Source organism: Oncorhynchus clarkii, chromosome 27 (genome assembly GCF_045791955.1).
Source record: "Oncorhynchus clarkii lewisi isolate Uvic-CL-2024 chromosome 27, UVic_Ocla_1.0, whole genome shotgun sequence".
NCBI classification, from domain to species: Eukaryota; Metazoa; Chordata; class Actinopteri; order Salmoniformes; family Salmonidae; genus Oncorhynchus; species Oncorhynchus clarkii.
The window spans coordinates 21,171,750-21,195,442 of NC_092173.1; positions in this window are offsets into that span (position 1 = coordinate 21,171,750).

Consider the following 23,693-nt stretch of genomic DNA (forward strand, 5'->3'; position numbering starts at 1 on the left):
TGTATTTGCAACTGACCAAATCAAGTTCAGTCATAATATTAAATTAGATATTTACTTTAAGATATTTATTCTGGCTTCATTCATTGAAGTACTGTATGCCAAACATTGGCAAATGTGTTTAAGAAATGCAATTTACCGACAGACCAGCCCTCGGGAAAAAAAGCAAATACACAGAGATTTACAATGCAAATAGATCTGCATACTATCTACCCTCCCCTACATATGTATTTGGACAATTTAAGTGATGCTTAAATTGTAAATTTGGCTCTATACTCCAGCATTTTGAATTTGAGATATTGGCGGAAACTATGTTTTGTAAAGAATCTTGTCATTACTTGTGCATGTGATTGTTGATACATATATTGTTCTTGTTATTCATTTATTCATAATGCTGTCAACCAGACTGCCAAGTTTGTATTGTATTCTTCAATTGGTATTCTCTCTCTCTCTCTCTCTCTCTCTCTTTCTCTCTCTCTCTCTCTCTCTCTCTCTCTCTCCTTTTGTCTATTCCTCTCTCTAACAATCACTTTCTCTACCACTCTTTCTACGTATCTAGGCTAATTTGTGTTTTCTTCCTCCTCTGGTTGGCTGCTGATGTGTCTGTAATGAGTTTTAGTGAGAAAGTCTGCAGTGTCTGAGGGGAGAGGATGGAGGAAGGGAACGATGATTCATTAGTAATGAAGGTAGGAAGCAACACAGGGAGGGAGTAAAAGCCCAGGGGATAGAGAGGGGTACAAAATACACGTCTTCTAAAAGGGACAAAGGATGTTAGATAAGTAAAGTTAAGGGCTTGAAAGCACTGGTCAGTGGTTAAGGAAATGATACGTAAAGTTCACCCTCTCTTCTCCTCTTCTCTCTTCAGCCCTGCAGAGATCATATAAGGCCATCTAATATCTAGAGCCACCTCTGGGAAGCTGTAGAAATGTATAGAAGCCATGATTCTGCTTTGTATTCCAGAACAATGTGCTCTACACTTAACCAAAGTGCTTGCTGACGGTTTCAGTCAGAACTGTCACGCCCTGATCTGTTTCACCTGTCCTTGTGCTTGTCTCCACCCATCCAGGTGTCGCCCATCTTCCCCTGGGTACATATACCTGTGTTTTCTGTCTGTCTGTGCCAGTTCGTCTTGTTTGTTGAAGACGTACTGGACCAGCTACGCAACGCCATCTCCTCCCAAGGAGCCACCAATGGTAGGCATGAGGAGTTTCTTCGCTGTCTGATGGAAGGTTTCCAGGCCGTGGCCAAACATCACGACCTAGCCTTGGACGCATTGCGGGAGCAATTCCGCGGGTTGCCTACTAGGCAGCCTACCACTATGGTAACCTCCCAGTCACTCGGTAACCCGGCTGGTAGCAGCCCCGCTTACCTCTCCTGGATCGCTACGTTGGAGATTCCAGAACCTGCCGGGCCTTTCTCTCCCAGTGCTCCCTCGTTTTCGAGCTACAGTCTTCTTTGTTCCCCTTAAACCTCTCAAAGATAGCGTACATTATTACGCTGATGTCCGGGAGGGCACTCGCCTGGGCCACGGCGGTGTGGGAAGAGCAATCCGCGGTCTGCCTCAGTCTGGAGGTATTCATGGCGGAGGTGAGAAAAGTGAGGCCCCGGTGTCCGGGATGGAGGCTGCTCAGAAGTTACTCCAGCTTCGGCAGGACACCCTCAGTGTGGCAGACTATGAACCCAGAAGTTACTCCAGCTTCGGCAGGACACCCTCAGTGTGGCAGACTATGAACCCAGAAGTTACTCCTGCTTCGGCAGGACACCCTCAGTGTGGCAGACTATGAACCCAGAAGTTACTCCAGCTTCGGCAGGGCTCCCTCAGTGTGGCAGACTATGAACCCAGAAGTTACTCCTGCTTCGGCAGGACACCCTCAGTGTGGCAGACTTTGAACCCAGAAGTTACTCCAGCTTCGGCAGGGCTCCCTCAGTGTGGCAGACTATGAACCCAGAAGTTACTCCAGCTTCGGCAGGGCTCCCTCGGTGTGGCAGACTATGAACCCAGAAGTTACTCCAGCTTCGGCAGGGCTCCCTCGGTGTGGCAGACTATGAACCCAGAAGTTACTCCAGCTTTGGCAGGGCTCCCTCGGTGTGGCAGACTTAGAACCCAGAAGTTACTCCAGCTTCGGCAGGGCTCCCTCAATGTGGCAGACTATGAACCCAGAAGTTACTCCTGCTTTGGCAGGACACCCTCAGTGTTGCAGACTATGAACCCAGAAGTTACTCCTGCTTTGGCAGGACACCCTCAGTGTGGCAGACTATGAACCCAGAAGTTACTCCAGCTTCGGCAGGACACCCTCAGTGTGGCAGACTATGAACCCAGAAGTTACTCCAGCTTTGGCAGGACACCCTCAGTGTGGCAGACTATGCGGTAGAGTTCCGCACGCAAGCAGCAGAGGGTACCTGGAACCCGGAAGCGCTGTTCGACACATCCCTGCACGGATTACCGGAGGAAATAAAGGATGAGCTGGCAGCCCGGGAACTACCGAAGGATCTCGACTCACTCATCGCTTTAACCATCCGGATCGATGGACGGCTACGGGAACGTAGGAGGGAGAAGAGGTCTGATTGTGGTCCCAATCGCTCACTGAAGGATCCCACCTGGCATCTGGTGAACTCCGGAAGTCCCCGGCGTCTACGTCTCAGAGAGGATCCGAGCTTACCCGAGTCCCTCCAAGAGTCTCCAGAGACTGCCGATTCACCTCTTCCTGAGCCGATGCAGCTCGGCAGGGCTGGGCTGTCTCCAGCCGAACGAGTACGCAGACTTGAGACCCAGAGTGGTCTGTATTGCGGTACTGCCGGTGATTTTGTGTCTACCTGTCCCTTCAGGAGACCTAGCTCCTTCGTTGGAGTGAGTACACTGGTGGGTCTGAAAGATAATTGTTCTTCTCCCCCTACTACCCCCCTCTCCATGCCACCCTGCTGTGGGGCGACCATTCCAAGTCTCTCCAGGTGCTCATCGACTTGGGGGCCGATGTGATTCTCATGGAGGTTACAATAGCGTCCGAGCTGGGCATCCCCACTCAACCCCTCTCCATTTCCAAGGATTTTAGAGTGCTGGACAGGTGCTGTATAGGCCGGGTCACCCACCAGACCACCCCCGTCAACCTACGAGTGTCGGGGAACCACAGCGAGACGATCCAATTCCTACTGGATGAGTCTCCGCAGGTTCCTGTGGTATTGGAATTCTCTTGGCTCCAGCGACACAATCCATCCATTGACTGGGCTACTGGTGCCATCGGGGGCTGGAGTCCGTCCTGCCATACTCATTGCCTGACGTCAGCTCTGCCTGCCCCGGGACGTCTTCCTGTGGGCTTAGAAATTTCCCCGGACCTCTCCTCCACTATCAGGAATCAAGGTAATACCCAAGTGCAGACTGTGTGAAGTAACAATGTTTATTGTAACCACAGGGGCAGGCAAACGACAGGTCAAGGCAGGCAGGGGTCGATAATCCAGAGTAGAGGCCACAGGATGGCAGGCAGGCTCAGGGTCAGGGACAGGCAGAGTGGTCAGGCAGGCGGGTACAGGGTCAGGACAGGCAGAGTGGTCAGGCAGGCGGGTACAGGGTCAGGACAGGCAGAGTGGTCAGGCAGGTGGGTACAGGGTCAGGACAGGCAGAATGGTCAGGCAGGCGGGTACAGGGTCAGGGACAGGCAGAGTGGACAGGCAGGCGGGTACAGGGTCAGGACAGGCAGAGTGGTCAGGCAGTCAGGTACAGGGTCAGGACAGGCAGAGTGGTCAGGCAGGCGGGTCCAGGGTCAGGACAGGCAGGGGTCAAAACCAAGAGGACGAGAAGAGAGACTGGAAAAAGCAGGGGCCTACTAACACCTCTCTCAGACCATAGTAAAATCACAGTGTATCTGAGAAGAGCAGAACCCAACCTTCATGAAGCATCACGGCCCAATAAATTACATGGTACAAAACAGGCCTATACGTAGATGGAGTGCAAACAGTACAGACATCTTCCAAAAAGCAATTATTAGCCAAAAAATACAATATCTCCTGGACAACTTTTTAGCCTTAACATTCTCCTTCAGCAATGAAGGTATAAATTTGACTGTTTGGAACATAAACTTTATATTTGATAAATTAGCCTCCTTGGCTAACAGATAATGAAAAATGGTTTGATAATGATTGCAAAAATCTAAGAAAGTCATTGAGAAATATATCTAATCAAAAACACAGAGAACCAGACAACAATTATATACGCCTTCAATATGGGTAACACTGAAGCAATACAAACACACCCTAAGAACAAAAAAAGGAACAGCACATTAGAAATCAGCTGGATGGAATTGTGGAATCCATAGAATCAAACCACTTTTGGGAGAATTGGAATAAATTAAACAAACCTCATCATGAGGAACTGGCTATCCAAAATGGGGATATGTGGAGAAATCACTTTGCAAACCTCTACAGCAATATAACAAAAAGCCCAGAACAAAAAGATATACAAGAAAAATGACAAAGCCTTGAATCAGCTGTCAAAGCCTATCAGAATCCTGTGGATTACAGGAAGAAGAATTACAGAAGAAGAATTATTGGAAAAACTATGCACTCTCCAACCCAAAAAGGCCTGTGGTGCTGATGGTATTTTAAATGAAATTATCAAATATACAGACCACAAATTCAAATTGGCTATACTCAAACTCTCCAACATTATCCTCACTGCAGGTATTTCCCCCGACATTTGGAACCTGGGATTGATCACGCCAATCTATAAAAATGGAGACAAATTTGACCCAAATAATTACAGAGGAATTTGCGTTAACAGCAACTTGGGGAAAATTCTCTGCAGTATTATAAATAGCAGACTATATAATTTCCTTGACGAACACAACGTCCTGAGCAGAAGCCAGATTGGATTTCCAAAACATTATTGTACAACAGACCACATTTACACCCTACACACTCTAATTGATAAACAAGTAAACCAAAACAAAGGCTACTCGTGTTTTGTAGATTTCAAGAAAGCATTTGATTAAATTTGTCACAAAGGTCTTTTTTTTAATAAAGTAATAGAAAGTAGTATTGGAGGGAAAACATGTGATTTTACTAAATCAATGTACACTAAAAACAAATGTGCGGTTAAAATTGGCAACAAGCAAACAGACTTCTCTCAGGGACGGGGAGTGAAACAGGGCTGCCCAATAAGTCCAACACTATTTAACATCTACATTAATGAATTAACAACAAGCAAACAGACTTCTTCTCTCAGGGACGTGGAGTGAAACAGGGCTGCCCAATAAGTCCAACACTATTTAACATCTACATTAATGAATTGGCAAAAACATAGAACATCTACATAGAAGAATCGGCAGCACCTGGTATCACCCTACAAAACACTGAAATTAAGTGTTTGCTGTACGCAAATGACCTGGTGCTGCAGTCTCCCACTAAAGAGGGGTTACAGCAGCACCTAGATCGTCTTCACAGGTTCTGTCAGACCTGGGCTCTGACCGTTAACCTAAAAAACCCAAATATAATGATATTTCAAAAAAGGTCCGGAAATAAGGATGACAAATATAAATTCTATTTGGACACAGTTCTATTAGAACACACCAAAAACTACACATATCTAGGACTAAATATCAGCAACACAGGTAGCTTTCACATGAGAGACAAAGCAAGAAGAGCATTCTGTGCCATTAAAAGGAACATCAACATCGAAATTCCAATTAGAATCTGGCTCAAAAATGTTCAATCAGTTATAGAACCAATTGCTCTATATGGCAGTGAAGTATGGTGTCCAATCTCTAATAATGAATTGACCAAATGGGACAAACATCCAATCGAAATACTGCATGCAGAGTTTTGCAAGACTCTTTCGCAAGTGCAAAGAAAAACTCAAAATAACGCATGTAGAGCAGAATTGGGCCAATACCCCCTCCTCATTCGAATAGAAAAAAGAGCCATCAAATTTTACAACCACCTAAAAACAAGTGACCCCAAAACATTCCATCACACAGCTCTACAATGCCAAGAGATGAAAAAAGAGAAGAGTCCCCCAGCCAGCTGGTTCTGAGGCTCAGTTCACTAACCCAAACCAACCCCTTAGAGCATCAGGACAGCACTCAGAAAATCTGGCCCAACCAAATCATCACAAAACAAAAATAAAAATATATCACCTATTGGAAAGACACAACAAAAAATTAAAAAGTAAACTTCAATGCTATTTGGCTCTAAACAGACAGTACATGGTGGCAGACTATCTGATCACTGTGACTGATAGAAAACTGAGGAAAACATTGACTAGGTACAGACTCAGTGAGCACAGTCTGGCTATAGAGACAAACAGACAAACCTGGCTGCCCAGAGAGGACAGGCTGTGCTCACTCTGCACCAGGGGAGAGGTAGAGACAGAGCTGTATTTCCTATTACACTGTGACAAATACTCAGACCTAAGAGAATATTTCTCCCCCCAAATTATAATTCAATACAAAGATTTTGAAACTATAAAAGATTAAGAAAAAAATCATATTTATTGGGTGAAAAGCCAAAATGTAAAGTTTTGGCAGCCAAATATGTGTCCTGCCACAACCTGAGGGACAGCCAGTGAAAAGTGCAAAGTAATGTTGATAATATTTCCCGTTTTGTTTTGTCTTTCATACCATGTCATGTGTCTTCTCAGTCATGTTGACACTGGTCCACTACCATTGCTTTAATGTATTGTTGTTCTCATTAATATTGTTGTTGTAGTTGTTGTTAATGGTAATCCCATGTCCACTACTACTATTATTATTGCTGTTGGTCCCACCATTTATTTATATATAAATATGTATATATATTATATACAGTGCCTTGCGAAAGTATTCGGCCCCCTTGAACTTTGCGACCTTTTGACACATTTCAGGCTTCAAACATAAAGATATAAAACTGTATTTTTTTGTGAAGAATCAACAACAAGTGGGACACAATCATGAAGTTGAACGACATTTATTGGATATTTCAAACTTTTTTAACAAATCAAAAACTGAAAAATTGGGCGTGCAAAATTATTCAGCCCCTTTACTTTCAGTGCAGCAAACTCTCTCCAGAAGGTCAGTGAGGATCTCTGAATGATCAAATGTTGACCTAAATGACTAATGATGATAAATACAATCCACCTGTGTGTAATCCAGTCTCCGTATAAATGCACCTGCACTGTGATAGTCTCAGAGGTCCGTTAAAAGCGCAGAGAGCATCATGAAGAACAAGGAACACACCAGGCAGGTCCGAGATACTGTTGTGAAGAAGTTTAAAGCCGGATTTGGATACAAAAAGATTTCCCAAGCTTTAAACATCCCAAGGAGCACTGTGCAAGCGATAATATTGAAATGGAAGGAGTATCAGACCACTGCAAATCTACCAAGACCTGGCCGTCCCTCTAAACTTTCAGCTCATACAAGGAGAAGACTGATCAGAGATGCAGCCAAGAGGCCCATGATCACTCTGGATGAACTGCAGAGATCTACAGCTGAGGTGGGAGACTCTGTCCATAGGACAACAATCAGTCGTATATTGCACAAATCTGGCCTTTATGGAAGAGTGGCAAGAAGAAAGCCATTTCTTAAAGATATCCATAAAAAGTGTTGTTTAAAGTTTGCCACAAGCCACCTGGGAGACACACCAAACATGTGGAAGAAGGTGCTCTGGTCAGATGAAACCAAAATTGAACTTTTTGGCAACAATGCAAAACGTTATGTTTGGCATAAAAGCAACACCCTGAACACACCATCCCCACTGTCAAACATGGTGGTGGCAGCATCATGGTTTGGGCCTGCTTTTCTTCAGCAGGGACAGGGAAGATGGTTAAAATTGATGGGAAGATGGATGGAGCCAAATACAGGACCATTCTGGAAGAAAACCTGATGGAGTCTGCAAAAGACCTGAGACTGGGACGGAGATTTGTCTTCCAACAAGACAATGATCCAAAACATAAAGCAAAATCTACAATGGTATGGTTCAAAAATAAACATATCCAGGTGTTAGAATGGCCAAGTCAAAGTCCAGACCTGAATCCAATCGAGAATCTGTGGAAAGAACTGAAAACTGCTGTTCACAAATGCTCTCCATCCAACCTCACTGAGCTTGAGCTGTTTTGCAAGGAGGAATGGGAAAAAATTTCAGTCTCTCGATGTGCAAAACTGATAGAGACATACCCCAAGCAACTTACAGCTGTAATCGCAGCAAAAGGTGGCGCTACAAAGTATTAACTTAAGGGGGCTGAATAATTTTGCACGCCCAAATTTTCAGTTTTTGATTTGTTAAAAAAGTTTGAAATATCCAACAAATGTCGTTCCACTTCATGATTGTGTCCCACTTGTTGTTGATTCTTCACAAAAAAATACAGTTTTATATCTTTATGTATGAAGCCTGAAATGTGGCAAAAGGTCGCAAAGTTCAAGGGGGCCGAATACTTTCGCAAGGCACTGTATATAAATATATATTCGTATTTTCGATATGTATACTTTGACAATGTAAGTAATAATGAACTTGTCATGTCAATAAAGTCAATTGAATTGAATTGGTAAAGCCACTTTGATGTTCTGGGGTTCTTTCTGTACGTATTGAGCACCCACCCCATCCCTGTGTCATTTTCTTTCCGCATCACTAGTGAATCTTTTTCTTCTCTTTCTCTCTCTCTCCCCCCAGCATGGCTCTGTTCATTCCTCCTTGCTGCAGGTTACATGCACATCATCTGCAGTGGGGGAGACCCCACAGGGCTCAGCATTCACCAACAGAGCTCCTGCTGCCCCACCTCCCATCATCCCCACCTCCCCTCATCACCACCTCCCATCATCCCCTCATCACCACCTCCCCACCTCCCCTCATCCCCACCTCCCCTCATCACCACCTCCCCTCATCACCACCTCCCCACCTCCCCTCATCCCCACCTCCCCTCATCACCACCTCCCCTCATCACCACCTCCCATCATCCCCTCATCCCAACCTCCCCTCATGACCACCTCCCCTCATCACCACCTCCCATCCCCACCTCCCATCATCCCCACCTCCCCTCATCACCACCTCCCCTCATCACCACCTCCCCTCATCACCACCCATCCCCACCTCCCCTCATCACCACCTCCCCTCGTCACCACCTCCCATCCCCACCTCCCCTCATCACCACCTCCCATCATCCCCTCATCCCCACCTCCCCTCATCATCACCTTCCCTCATCACCTCCTCCCATCATCCCCTCATTCCCACCTCCCCTCATCACCACCTCCCATCATCCCCTCATCCCCACCTCCCCTCATCCCCACCTCCCCTCATCACCACCTCCCATCCCCACCTCCCCTCATCACCACCTCCCATCATCCCCTCATCCCCACCTCCCCTCATCACCACCTCCCATCCCCTCACTCTCACAGAACAGAACACATCAGTATTCTGCATTGCTTCTCCTCCTCCCATCTCTCTCTCTCTCTGTCTCTCTATCGCTCTCTCTGTCTCTCTTTCTCTCACTTTATTTCTCTCTCTACCTCTCTCTCTTGCACACACCCATCTTGTAGCCCCTACTCTCATGGTGACACACTCCGACACACACACACACATACACATCTAATCTCTGGAGCTATAGGCTTTACCTGCATTGGGGGCCTCCCGAGAAGAAGCTATGTATCGGAGGATGCATGGCTCTCGACCTTCGCCTCTCCAGAGTCCGTACGGGAGTTGCAGCAATGAGACAAGACTGTAACTACCGATTGGGGAGAAAAGGGGGTAAAAGTAAAATATATATATGTATATTACATTGACCATTGTTTCCCTCTATCTGCAGAGCAGCACAACCCTTCCCAATAATGCAGATATTTTGGGTTTGATGAACTATTTAGCAGTCTTATGGCTTGGTGGTTCTTGATGGTTCCTGATGGTTCCAGACTTGGTGCACTGGTTCCGCTTGTCGTGCAGTAGCAGAAAGAACAGACTATGACTTGGGTGGCTGGAGTCTTTTTTGGGACCTTCCTCTGACACAGCCTGATATAGAGGTCCTGGATGGCAGGGAGCTCGTCCCCAGTGATGTACTGGGTCGTATACACTACCCTCTGTAGCGCCTTGCTTTTGGATGCAGCCAGTCAGGATGCTCTCAATAGTGCAGCTGTAGAACTTTATGAGGATCTGAGGGCCCATGACAAATCCTTTCAGTCTCCTGAGGGGGAAGAGGCATTGTCATGCTCTCTTCACGACTGTGTTGGTGTGTGTTGACCACGATCATTCCTCAATGATGTGGACACCGAGGAACTTGTAGCTCCACTACAGCCCGTTGATGTGGATGGAGGGCATGATCGGCCCTCCGTTTCCTGTGGTCCACGATCAGCTCCTTTGCCTTGCTGACTTTAAGGGAGAGGTTATTATCCTGGCACCACACTGCCAGGTCACTGATCTCCTCCTTATAGGCTGTCTCATCGACATCGGTGATCAGGCTAACCAACGTTGTGTCGTCAGCAAACTTAATGATAGTGCTGGAGTCGTGCGCAGCCAGGAGATGGAGATGGGGGTGTGAGCAGGTGGTTCTGGGTAGGGGTGATGTTGTGGATGTTTATGTGCATCTATATGTTGTTGTTTGTACGGTACTATCGATACTAATGAGAGAAAATATAAACTATTCATTTATAACCTCCTCTACTTAGCTCCTCTCTGCCTCCCTCTCCTCTCTGTCTCCTCCTTCTCCTCAGCCCCTATCTGCCCCCCTCTCCTCTCCTCAGCTCCTGTCTGTCTGTCTCCCTCTCCTCAGCTCTTCTTTGCCGCCTTCTCCTCTCTTCAGCTCCTCTGCCTCCCTCTCTTTAGCTCCCATCTGCCTCCCTCTCCTCTATGCCTTCCTCCCTCTCATCAACTCCTCTCTGCCTACCTCTCCATTCCTTTCCTCTCCTGTCCTACCCTCTCCCCTCTCATTTCCTCTCATCTTCCACCTTATCCTCTCCTCCCCTCTCCTATGTGCCTCTCTTCTACCCCCTCTCCTTCCCTACCCCAACCTCCCTTTCCCTTTCCTTCCCTCTCCTCTCTGCCACCCTCTCTACTCCTCAGCTTCTCTCTCCTCTCTGCCACCCTCTCTACTCCTCAGCTTCTCTCTCCTCTCTGCCACCCTCTCTACTCCTCAGCTTCTCTCTCCTCTCTGCCACCCTCTCTACTCCTCAGCTTCTCTCTCCTCTCTGCCACCCTCTCTACTCCTCAGCTTCTCTCTCCTCTCTGCCACCCTCTCTACTCCTCAGCTTCTCTCTCCTCTCTGCCACCCTCTCTACTCCTCAGCTTCTCTCTCCTCTCTGCCACCCTCTCTACTCCTCAGCTTCTCTCTCCTCTCTGCCACCCTCTCTACTCCTCAGCTTCCCTCTCCTCTCTGCCACCCTCTCTACTCCTCAGCTCCTCTCTCCTCTCTGCCACCCTCTCTACTCCTCAGCTTCTCTCCTCCCCATAGCTCCTCTCTCCTCTCTGCCACCCTCTCTACTCATCAGCTTCTCTCCTCCTCATAGCTCCTCTCTCCTCTCTGCCACCCTCTCTACTCCTCAGCGCCTCTCTCCTCTCTGCCACCCTCTCTACTCCTCAGCTTCTCTCCTCCTCATAGCTCCTCTCTCCTCTCTGCCACCCTCTCTACTCCTCAGCTTCTCTCCTCCTCATAGCTCCTCTCTCCTCTCTGCCACCCTCTCTACTCCTCAGCTTCTCTCCTCCTCATAGCTCCTCTCTCCTCTCTGCCACCCTCTCTACTCCTCAGCTTCTCTCCTCCCCATAGCTCCTCTCTCCTCTCTGCCACCCTCTCTAGTCCTCAGCTTCTCTCCTCCCCACAGCTTCCATCTCCTCTTTGCCACCCTCTCTACTCCTCAGCTTCTCTCCTCCTCATAGCTCCTCTCTCCTCTCTGCCACCCTCTCTACTCCTCAGCTTCTCTCCTCCCCATAGCTCCTCTCTCCTCTCTGCCACCCTCTCTAGTCCTCAGCTCCTCTCTCCTCTTTGCCACCCTCTCTACTCCTCAGCTTCTCTCCTCCCCATAGCTCCTCTCTCCTCTCTGCCACCCTCTCTACTCCTCAGCTTCTCTCCTCCCCATAGCTCCTCTCTCCTCTCTGCCACCCTCTCTACTCCTCAGCTTCTCTCCTCCCCATAGCTCCTCTCTCCTCTCTGCCACCCTCTCTACTCCTCAGCTTCTCTCCTCCTCATAGCTCCTCTCTCCTCTCTGCCACCCTCTCTACTCCTCAGCTTCTCTCCTCCTCATAGCTCCTCTCTCCTCTCTGCCACCCTCTCTACTCCTCAGCTTCTCTCCTCCTCATAGCTCCTCTCTCCTCTCTGCCACCCTCTCTACTCATCAGCTTCTCTCTTCCCCACAGCTTCCCTCTCCTCTCTGCCACCCTCTCCGCTCCTCAGCTTCTCTCCTCCCCATAGCTCCTCTCTCCTCTCTGCCACCCTCTCCGCTCCTCAGCTTCTCTCCTCCCCATAGCTCCTCTCTCCTCTCTGCCACCCTCTCTACTCCTCAGCTTCTCTCCTCCTCATAGCTCATTTCTCCTCTCTGCCACCCTCTCTACTCCTCAGCTTCTCTCTTCCTCATAGCTCATTTCTCCTCTCTGCCACCCTCTCTACTCCTCAGCTTCTCTCTTCCCCACAGCTTCCATCTCCTCTCTGCCACCCTCTCCGCTCCTCAGCTTCTCTCCTCCCCATAGCTCCTCTCTCCTCTCTGCCACCCTCTCCGCTCCTCAGCTTCTCTCCTCCTTATAGCTTCTCTCTCCTCTTTGCCACCCTCTCTACTCCTCAGCTTCTCTCCTCCTCATAGCTCCTTTCTCCTCTCTGCCACCCTCTCTAGTCCTCAGCTCCTCTCTCCTCTTTACCACCCTCTCTACTCCTCAGCTTCTCTCCTCCTCATAGCTCCTTTCTCCTCTCTGCCACCCTCTCTACTCCTCAGCTCCTCTCTACTCCTCAGCTTCTCTCCTCCTCATAGCTCCTTTCTCCTCTCTGCCACCCTCTCTACTCCTCAGCTTCTCTCTTCCCCACCGCTTCCCTCTCCTCTCTGCCACCCTCTCTACTCCTCAGCTTCTCTCCTCCCCATAGCTCCTCTCTCCTCTCTGCCACCCTCTCTAGTCCTCAGCTCCTCTCTCCTCTTTGCCACCCTCTCTACTCCTCAGCTTCTCTCCTCCCCATAGCTCCTCTCTCCTCTCTGCCACCCTCTCTACTCCTCAGCTTCTCTCCTCCCCATAGCTCCTCTCTCCTCTCTGCCACCCTCTCTACTCCTCAGCTTCCCTCCTCCCATAGCTCCTCTCTCCTCTCTGCCACCCTCTCTACTCCTCAGCTTCTCTCTTCCTCATAGCTCCTCTCTCCTCTCTGCCACCCTCTCTACTCCTCAGCTTCCCTCCTCCCCATAGCTCCTCTCTCATCTCTGCCACCCTCTCCTCCCCACAGCTTCCCTCTCCTCTCTGCCACCCTCTCCGCTCCTCAGCTTCTCTCCTCCCCATAGCTCCTCTCTCCTCTCTGCCACCCTCTCCACTCTTCAGCTTCCCTCCTCCCCATAGCCCCTCTCTCCTCTCTGCCACCCTCTCCACTCCTCAGCTTCCCTCCTCCCATAGCTCCTCTCTCCTCTCTGCCACCCTCTCCACTCCTCAGCTTCCCTCCTCCCATAGCTCCTCTCTCCTCTCTGCCACCCTCTCCACTCCTCAGCTTCCCTCCTCCCCATAGCTCCTCTCTCCACTCTGCCACCCTCTCCACTCCTCAGCTTCTCTCCTCCCCACAGCTTCCATCTCCTCTTTGCCACCCTCTCCATTCCTCAGCTTCTCTCCTCCCCACAGCTTCCCTCTCCTCTCTGCCACCCTCTCCACTCCTCAGCTTCTCTCCTCCCCATAGCTCCCCTCTCCTCTCCATTCTTCTCCTCTTCCCTCCTCTGCAACACCACTGTTCTGTTTGTGGGTGATAATTAATAAACAAGGCAGGATCACCTTTATTTTACATTTTTTAAAACCTTTATTTAACTAGGCAAGTCAGTTAAGAACAAATTCTTATTTACAATGATGTCCTATCCCGGCCAAACTGTAACCTGGACGACGCTGTGCCAATTGTACGTCATCCTATGGGACTCCCAATCACGGCCAGTTGTGATACAGCCTGGAATCAAACCAGGGTCTGTAGTGACGCCTCTAGCACTGAGATGTAGTGCCTTAGACCGCTGTCCTACTTGGGAGCACCAGAAATCAGGGAGCCATGATCTACAAGACGTGACTGACTGACTGCCCATTCCTTGGCACAGGTGAGGAGAGTTGAGAGGAAACACCATAGTCAGTGTAGCTAGTCATCATCGCCCCACTAGTCGTCAGTATCCCACATGGGGTAGATTAGAATGCTGCTGTACTGTACCTTCATGTTGCTAACTCCTGTCACTGAGTCATATAGCCAACATAGACAGTTGCCAATGACAAACTGTGTAGGTGTGTTTGTCATTAGTGTTATTCATGTAAGACAGAAACACCTTTGCTAAGGGCATAGACTCCTTCCTACCACTGACTCATGACGAGACAAAGTTAAATTTGGAGAAAGTAGTCGCCAAGTCTGACTCAGCTGATGACAAATTATTGCCTAGCAACTAATAGTTTTAAAACCATGTAGCGATGCTCTCTGATCTTCAATAATTAGAAAATGTCTCATCACATTTTCTAATTTCTCTTGTCTGCATATCTGATATTTCAGATGTGTTTCCTGTCAAGAAGATGGGAGACTGAGTGTATGGCTTAAGATGGAGGGAGTGTGTGATGGAGAGAGGGTGGAGAAGGAGAGATGAGGGAGTGTGTGATGGAGAGAGGGTGGAGAGGGAGAGATGAGGGAGTGTGTGATGGAGAGAGGGTGGAGAGGGAGAGATGAGGGAGATGGAGGAAGGGTGTGATGGAGAGAGGGTGGAGAGGGAGAAATGAGGGAGATGGAGGAAGTGTGTGATGGGGAGAGGGTGGAGAGGGAGAGATGAGGGAGATGGAGGAAGTGTGTGATGGGGAGAGGGAGAGATGAGGAAGATGGAGGAAGTGTTTGATGGGGAGAGGGTGGAGAGGGAGAGATGAGGGAGATGGAGGAAGTGTGTGATGGAGAGAGGGTGGAGAGGGAGAGATCAGGGAGATGGAGGAAGTGTGTGATGGAGGGAGAGATGAGGGAGATGGAGGAAGTGTGTGATGGGGAGAGATGAGGGAGATGGAGGAAGTGTGTGATGTGGAGAGGGAGAGATGAGGGAGATGGAGGAAGTGTGTGATGTGGAGAGGGAGAGGGAGAGATCAGGGAGATGGAGGAAGTGTGTGATGGAGAGAGGGTGGAGAGGGAGAGATGAGGGAGATGGAGGAAGTGTGTGATGGAGAGAGGGTGGAGAGGGAAAGATGAGGGAGATGGAGGAAGTGTGTGATGGAGAGAGGGTGGAGAGGGAGAGATGAGGGAGATGGAGGAAGTGTGTGATGGGGAGAGGGAGAGATGAGGGAGATGGAGGAAGTGTGTGATGGGGAGAGGGTGGAGAGGGAGAGATGAGGGAGATGGAGGAAGTGTGTGATGGGGAGAGGGAGAGATGAGGGAGATGGAGGAAGTGTGTGATGGAGAGAGGGTGGAGAGGGAGAGATGAGGGAGATGGAGGAAGTGTGTGATGGAGAGAGGGAGAGATCAGGGAGATGAAAAATGAGAACACTGGCATCAAGGAAATAGGTCAGCCTTTCATCTGCACCTATTCTCCAGGGGAAAGAGAGATGGGAGGGAGAGAAAGTGGAGGGATTGAAGGCTCTGAGTGAAAGGCAGGAGTGTGGTGTGTTTATGAAATGCTTCGATGAAAATGTATTTAATTGTTTCCATCGACCCATAAATGTCACTGTCCACAAACACAGCGCCTCAGAACATAAACACATTTTTCTATAAAACTGTTTTTCTATAAAACTATTTTTCTATAAAAATGTAAGTGACCTCAGACATTTTGCTTTCACTTGTCACGGTCCCCAGTTTCAGTTCCTGAGGTGAAATCATTTTGGGTTCCTCTCAGAAATACCAAATGATATGTATGGGGGCACCTGCTGGTAAGAAACAAATATTACAAGCCTTAGAGTTATGAAATTCAATTAGATTCACTGCTGAATCCCTGATGAATTTCTCCTGGATCTGCATAATATGGTCACCAGATGTTATGCCCTTGTAAGCTATTCAGGCCATTCTCATCCAATGTTCCTTTGTCACTCATCACTTCCTCCTCTCCTATAAGCTGGACCTCTGTGACCCAGCACAGCACATGACTCATCTTGATGAGTCACCCCCCTCCCTTCTCCCTTCCCCACATGCACAAGCACATGCTCACACATCATTGTATTATCTTCCCTGGCTAACCTTGACAGAGAAAGAGAAAGGTGTTGGTTTTTATAAAGCTTTGCGATCTCTCTCTCTTTAACACCTCTACCTGCTGTATATATGTAGGTAGGTATGTATGTACTGTATGCATGTAAGTATGTAGTTATGTTGCCTTGTAGGTATGCCAGTATGTATGTAGGTATGTATGCATTTCGATATGTATGTAGGTAGGTATGTATGTATGTGTGTGTGTGTGTGTAGGTAGGTAGGTAGGTAGGTAGGTAGGTAGGTAGGTAGGTAGGTAAGTAGGTAGGTAGGTAGGTAGGTAGGTAGGTAGGTAGGTAGGTAGGTAGGTAGGTAGGTAGGTAGGTAGGTAGGTAGGTGTGTATGTAGGTATGTATGTATGCATGTCGATATGTAGGTAGGAATGTAGGTAGGTAGGTAGGTAGGTAGGTAAGTAGGTAGGTAGGTAGGTAGGTAGGTGTATGTATGTATGTATGTATGTATGTATGTATGTATGTATGTATGACTGTACTGTACATGTGTGTGTATGTACGTGTGTATGTAGTTAGGTATGTATGTAGGTATGTATGCATGTCAATATGTAGGTAGGTATGTATGTGTGTGTGTACTGTATGTAGGTATTTATGTATGTACTGTATGTGTGTATGTAGGTATATGTGCATGTCAGTATGTAGGTAGGTATATATGTATGTGTGTGTGTACTGTATGTGTGTATGTAGGTATGTATGCACTGTATGTAGGTATGTACTGTATGTGTGTATGTAGGTAGGTATGTATGTATGTATGTACTGTATGTGTGTGTGTATGTAGGTATGTATGCATGTCGATATGTAGGTAGGTATGTACAGTGGGGCAAAAAAGTATTTAGTCAGCCACCAATTGAGCAAGTTCTCCCACTTAAAAAGATGAGAGAGGCCTGTAATTTTCATCATAGGTACACTTCAACTATGACAGACAAAATGAGAATCCAGAAAATCACATTGTAGGATTTTTAATGAATTTATTTGCAAATTATGGTGGAAAATAAGTATTTGGTCACCTACAAACAAGTAAGATTTCTGGCTCTCACAGACCTGTAACTTCTTCTTTACGAGGCTCCTCTGTCCTCCACTCGTTACCTGTATTAATGGCACCTGTTTGAACTTGTTATCAGTACAAAAGACACCTGTCCACAAACCTCAAACAGTCACACTCCAAACTCCACTATGGCCAAGACCAAAGAGCTGTCAAAGGACACCAGAAACAAAATTGTAGACCTGCACCAGGCTGGGAAGACTGAATCTGCAATAGGTAAGCAGCTTAGTTTGAAGAAATCAACTGTGGGAGCAATTATTAGGAAATGGAAGACATACAAGACCACTGATAATCTCCGTCGATCTGGGGCTTCACGCAAGATCTCACCCCGTGGGTCAAAATGATCACAAGAACAGACCTAGAGAATGACCTGCAGAGAGCTAGGACCAAAGTAACAAAGCCTACCATCAGTAACACACTATGCCGCCAGGGACTCAAATCCTGCAGTGCCAGACGTGTCCCCCTGCTTAAGCCAGTACATGTCCAGGCCCGTCTGAAGTTTGCTAGAGAGCATTTGGATGATCCCGAAGAAGATTGGGAGAATGTCATATGGTCAGATGAAACCAAAATATAACTTTTTTGGTAAAAACTCAACTCGTCGTGTTTGGAGGACAAAGAATGCTGAGTTGCATCCAAAGAACACCATACCTACTGTGAAGCATGGGGGTGAAAACATGCTTTGGGGCTGTTTTTCTGCAAAGGGACCAGGACGACTGATCCGTGTAAAGGAAAGAATGAATGGGGCCATGTATCGTGAGATTTTGAGTGAAAACCTCCTTCCATCAGCAAGGGCATTGAAGATGAAACGTGGCTGAGTCTTTTAGCATCCCAAACACACCGCCCGGGCAACGAAGGAGTGGCTTTGTATGAAGCATGTCAAGGTCCTGGAGTGGCCTAGCCAGTCTCCATATCTCAACCCCAGAGAAAATCTTTGGAGGGAGTTGAAAGTCCATGTTGCCCAGCAACAGCCCCAAAACATCACTGCTCTAGAGGAGATATGCATGGAGGAATGGGCCAAAATACCAGCAACAGTGTGTGAAAACCTTGTGAAGACTTACAGAAAACGTTTGACCTCTGTCATTGCCAACAAAGGGTATATAACAAAGTATTGAGATAAACTTTTGTTATTGACCAAATACTTATTTTCTACCATAATTTGCAAATAAACTCATTAAAAATCCTACAATGTGATTTTCTGGATTTCTTTTTCTCATTTTGTCTCTCATAGTTTAAGTGTACCTATGATTAAAATTACAGGCCTCTCTCATCTTTTTAAGTGGGAGAACTTGCACAATTGTTGGCTGTATGTACTGTTGGCTGTATGTACTGTATGTGTGTCTAAATGGCCTGATCTTTGGGATAGATGGGTTCTTATGATTACTATTAACTGCAGATTGATCTGATGGGGCATGCAACAATCTCAGCTTTGTAGAGACAGAATTACTACATCATTTATTCTAGTATTGCCCCAACGTAGCTTGTTGCTGGTCACAGGTAAAAGGAATGGTTAAAAAATCACAATATTCACTTAAAATGTACCTTAAAAATAGCAGTGTTGGGTGATTTGGAAAGCCATAGTTAGTCAATAAATAATATAATAATACTGGTAGGAAAGGTTTTCATCTTTTAGCTCATAATCTGTGGATACTCTACGATTAGACATGTAAAAATGTATGTAAAACATCACAGCTACAGCGGGGCAAAAAAGTGAAAGACAAAATGAGAAAACAGTACTTTGACAGTACTTAACAGTACTTTGTGTATGCCTTGGCTCATATTCCTCTTCTTGAAGAGAGGTTTACTATTTTTAACAGTACTTTGTGTATGCCTTGGCTCATATTCCTCTTTTTGAAGAGAGGTTTACTATTTTTAACAGTACTTTGTGTATGCCTTGGCTCATATTCCTCTTTTTGAAGAGGGGTTTACTATTTTTAACAGTACTTTGTGTATGCCTTGGCTCATATTCCTCTTCTTGAAGAGGGGTTTACTATTTTTAACAGTACTTTGTGTATGCCTTGGCTCATATTCCTCTTTTTGAAGAGAGGTTTACTATTTTTAACAGTACTTTGTGTATGCTTTGGCTCATATTCCTCTTCTTGAAGAGAGGTTTACTATTTTTAACAGTACTTTGTGTATGCCTTGGCTCATATTCCTCTTCTTGAAGAGAGGTTTACTATTTTTAACAGTACTTTGTGTATGCCTTGGCTCATATTCCTCTTCTTGAAGAGAGGTTTACTATTTTTAACAGTACTTTGTGTATGCCTTGGCTCATATTCCTCTTTTTGAAGAGGGGTTTACTATTTTTAACAGTACTTTGTGTATGCCTTGGCTCATATTCCTCTTTTTGAAGAGGGGTTTACTATTTTTAACAGTACTTTGTGTATGCCTTGGCTCATATTCCTCTTTTTGAAGAGGGGTTTACTATTTTTAACAGTACTTTGTGTATGCCTTGGCTCATATTCCTCTTCTTGAAGAGAGGTTTACTATTTTTAACAGTACTTTGTGTATGCCTTGGCTCATATTCCTCTTTTTGAAGAGGGGTTTACTATTTTTAACAGTACTTTGTGTATGCCTTGGCTCATATTCCTCTTTTTGAAGAGGGGTTTACTATTTTTAACAGTACTTTGTGTATGCCTTGGCTCATATTCCTCTTTTTGAAGAGGGGTTTACTATTTTTAACAGTACTTTGTGTATGCCTTGGCTCATATTCCTCTTTTTGAAGAGAGGTTTACTATTTTTAACAGTACTTTGTGTATGCCTTGGCTCATATTCCTCTTCTTGAAGAGGGGTTTACTATTTTTAACAGTACTTTGTGTATGCCTTGGCTCATATTCCTCTTTTTGAAGAGAGGTTTACTATTTTTAACAGTACTTTGTGTATGCCTTGGCTCATATTCCTCTTTTTGAAGAGAGGTTTACTATTTTTAACAGTACTTTGTGTATGCCTTGGCTCATATTCCTCTTTTTGAAGAGGGGTTTACTATTTTTAACAGTACTTTGTGTATGCCTTGGCTCATATTCCTCTTTTTGAAGAGGGGTTTACTATTTTTAACAGTACTTTGTGTATGCCTTGGCTCATATTCCTCTTTTTGAAGAGGGGTTTACTATTTTTAACAGTACTTTGTGTATGCCTTGGCTCATATTCCTCTTTTTGAAGAGGGGTTTACTATTTTTAACAGTACTTTGTGTATGCCTTGGCTCATATTCCTCTTCTTGAAGAGGGGTTTACTATTTTTAACAGTACTTTGTGTATGCCTTGGCTCATATTCCTCTTTTTGAAGAGAGGTTTACTATTTTTAACAGTACTTTGTGTATGCCTTGGCTCATATTCCTCTTCTTGAAGAGGGGTTTACTATTTTTAACAGTACTTTGTGTATGCCTTGGCTCATATTCCTCTTCTTGAAGAGAGGTTTACTATTTTTAACAGTACTTTGTGTATGCCTTGGCTCATATTCCTCTTCTTGAAGAGAGGTTTACTATTTTTAACAGTACTTTGTGTATGCCTTGGCTCATATTCCTCTTTTTGAAGAGAGGTTTACTATTTTTAACAGTACTTTGTGTATGCCTTGGCTCATATTCCTCTTTTTGAAGAGGGGTTTACTATTTTTAACAGTACTTTGTGTATGCCTTGGCTCATATTCCTCTTCTTGAAGAGGGGTTTACTATTTTTAACAGTACTTTGTGTATGCCTTGGCTCATATTCCTCTTTTTGAAGAGAGGTTTACTATTTTTAACAGTACTTTGTGTATGCTTTGGCTCATATTCCTCTTCTTGAAGAGAGGTTTACTATTTTTAACAGTACTTTGTGTATGCCTTGGCTCATATTCCTCTTCTTGAAGAGAGGTTTACTATTTTTAACAGTACTTTGTGTATGCCTTGGCTCATATTCCTCTTCTTGAAGAGAGGTTTACTATTTTTAACAGTACTTTGTGTATGCCTTGGCTCATATTCCTCTTTTTGAAGAGGGGTTTACTATTTTTAACAGTACTTTGTGTATGCCTTGGCTCATATTCCTCTTTTTGAAGAGGGGTTTACTATTTTTAACAGTACTTTGTGTATGCCTTGGCTCATATTCCTCTTTTTGAAGAGGGGTTTACTATTTTTAACAGTACTTTGTGTATGCCTTGGCTCATATTCCTCTTTTTGAAGAGAGGTTTACTATTTTTAACAGTACTTTGTGTATGCCTTGGCTCATATTCCTCTTCTTGAAGAGGGGTTTACTATTTTTAACAGTACTTTGTGTATGCCTTGGCTCATATTCCTCTTTTTGAAGAGAGGTTTACTATTTTTAACAGTACTTTGTGTATGCCTTGGCTCATATTCCTCTTTTTGAAGAGAGGTTTACTATTTTTAACAGTACTTTGTGTATGCCTTGGCTCATATTCCTCTTTTTGAAGAGGGGTTTACTATTTTTAACAGTACTTTGTGTATGCCTTGGCTCATATTCCTCTTTTTGAAGAGGGGTTTACTATTTTTAACAGTACTTTGTGTATGCCTTGGCTCATATTCCTCTTTTTGAAGAGGGGTTTACTATTTTTAACAGTACTTTGTGTATGCCTTGGCTCATATTCCTCTTTTTGAAGAGGGGTTTACTATTTTTAACAGTACTTTGTGTATGCCTTGGCTCATATTGCTCTTCTTGAAGAGGGGTTTACTATTTTTAACAGTACTTTGTGTATGCCTTGGCTCATATTCCTCTTTTTGAAGAGAGGTTTACTATTTTTAACAGTACTTTGTGTATGCCTTGGCTCATATTCCTCTTCTTGAAGAGGGGTTTACTATTTTTAACAGTACTTTGTGTATGCCTTGGCTCATATTCCTCTTCTTGAAGAGAGGTTTACTATTTTTAACAGTACTTTGTGTATGCCTTGGCTCATATTCCTCTTCTTGAAGAGAGGTTTACTATTTTTAACAGTACTTTGTGTATGCCTTGGCTCATATTCCTCTTTTTGAAGAGAGGTTTACTATTTTTAACAGTACTTTGTGTATGCCTTGGCTCATATTCCTCTTTTTGAAGAGGGGTTTACTATTTTTAACAGTACTTTGTGTATGCCTTGGCTCATATTCCTCTTCTTGAAGAGGGGTTTACTATTTTTAACAGTACTTTGTGTATGCCTTGGCTCATATTCCTCTTTTTGAAGAGAGGTTTACTATTTTTAACAGTACTTTGTGTATGCCTTGGCTCATATTCCTCTTCTTGAAGAGAGGTTTACTATTTTTAACAGTACTTTGTGTATGCCTTGGCTCATATTCCTCTTTTTGAAGAGAGGTTTACTATTTTTAACAGTACTTTGTGTATGCCTTGGCTCATATTCCTCTTCTTGAAGAGAGGTTTACTATTTTTAACAGTACTTTGTGTATGCCTTGGCTCATATTCCTCTTTTTGAAGAGAGGTTTACTATTTTTAACAGTACTTTGTGTATGCCTTGGCTCATATTCCTCTTTTTGAAGAGAGGTTTACTATTTTTAACAGTACTTTGTGTATGCCTTGGCTCATATTCCTCTTTTTGAAGAGGGGTTTACTATTTTTAACAGTACTTTGTGTATGCCTTGGCTCATATTCCTCTTCTTGAAGAGAGGTTTACTATTTTTAACAGTACTTTGTGTATGCCTTGGCTCATATTCCTCTTCTTGAAGAGAGGTTTACTATTTTTAACAGTACTTTGTGTATGCCTTGGCTCATATTCCTCTTTTTGAAGAGGGGTTTACTATTTTTAACAGTACTTTGTGTATGCCTTGGCTCATATTCCTCTTTTTGAAGAGAGGTTTACTATTTTTAACAGTACTTTGTGTATGCCTTGGCTCATATTCCTCTTCTTGAAGAGGGGTTTACTATTTTTAACAGTACTTTGTGTATGCCTTGGCTCATATTCCTCTTCTTGAAGAGAGGTTTACTATTTTTAACAGTACTTTGTGTATGCCTTGGCTCATATTCCTCTTCTTGAAGAGAGGTTTACTATTTTTAACAGTACTTTGTGTATGCCTTGGCTCATATTCCTCTTTTTGAAGAGGGGTTTACTATTTTTAACAGTACTTTGTGTATGCCTTGGCTCATATTCCTCTTTTTGAAGAGGGGTTTACTATTTTTAACAGTACTTTGTGTATGCCTTGGCTCATATTCCTCTTTTTGAAGAGGGGTTTACTATTTTTAACAGTACTTTGTGTATGCCTTGGCTCATATTCCTCTTTTTGAAGAGGGGTTTACTATTTTTAACAGTACTTTGTGTATGCCTTGGCTCATATTCCTCTTTTTGAAGAGAGGTTTACTATTTTTAACAGTACTTTGTGTATGCCTTGGCTCATATTCCTCTTTTTGAAGAGGGGTTTACTATTTTTAACAGTACTTTGTGTATGCCTTG